The following is a 580-nucleotide window of genomic DNA, read 5'->3' as shown; positions in this document are numbered from 1 at the left end:
TCAGCCGGAGTTGTGACTCCCAAACACGGTCCTCATGTCCCAGCTCCTCCGTCGCCATCAAAGGCGAAGGGCTCTTTGTTCGGAGGATGGGAGCTGCTAATGAAGGCTTCAATTACGGTGTCCAGGCGGGAGGGAGAGCAGGAGTCACTCGCTCCTTTCCAAAGGCAGCGCCGGGAGCGTGGACGGAGCTTGGGCTCCCTTTGATGTGATAATCTCACCCCTTGGCAGGAATGCAAACACGAACAGAGGGCTGAGGAGGGGATGCAACASCAGTGCCGTGCTGGTTTGTTGGCCAGCATAGGGAGGCAGCAGGGACTCAGGGGCAAAGCCTGGACGCTSTTCCCGAGAAGCAGAGACCTGTCCCGACAGCCAGGGCTGCTTCTCCAGCACTCACCGCCACTGCCCCACTCCGGCCACMTTTGGACACCACGGACGGAAGAGGYCAGGGATGGACACTCATCACGGGGCCCGGAAGCTGCGGAGAACATGCCAAGAGCTTTGGGGAAATTACCCAAAGGGAGGGAATAGTCACCCAGGCAGGATAAACAGGACAATACCCAGCCTGTGCACGGGGATCTGT

Source organism: Malurus melanocephalus, unplaced genomic scaffold, assembly GCF_030028575.1.
Source record: "Malurus melanocephalus ecotype Western Australia unplaced genomic scaffold, MMel_1.1 scaffold_287, whole genome shotgun sequence".
NCBI classification, from domain to species: Eukaryota; Metazoa; Chordata; class Aves; order Passeriformes; family Maluridae; genus Malurus; species Malurus melanocephalus.
Note: the sequence above shows the minus strand (reverse complement) of the source record.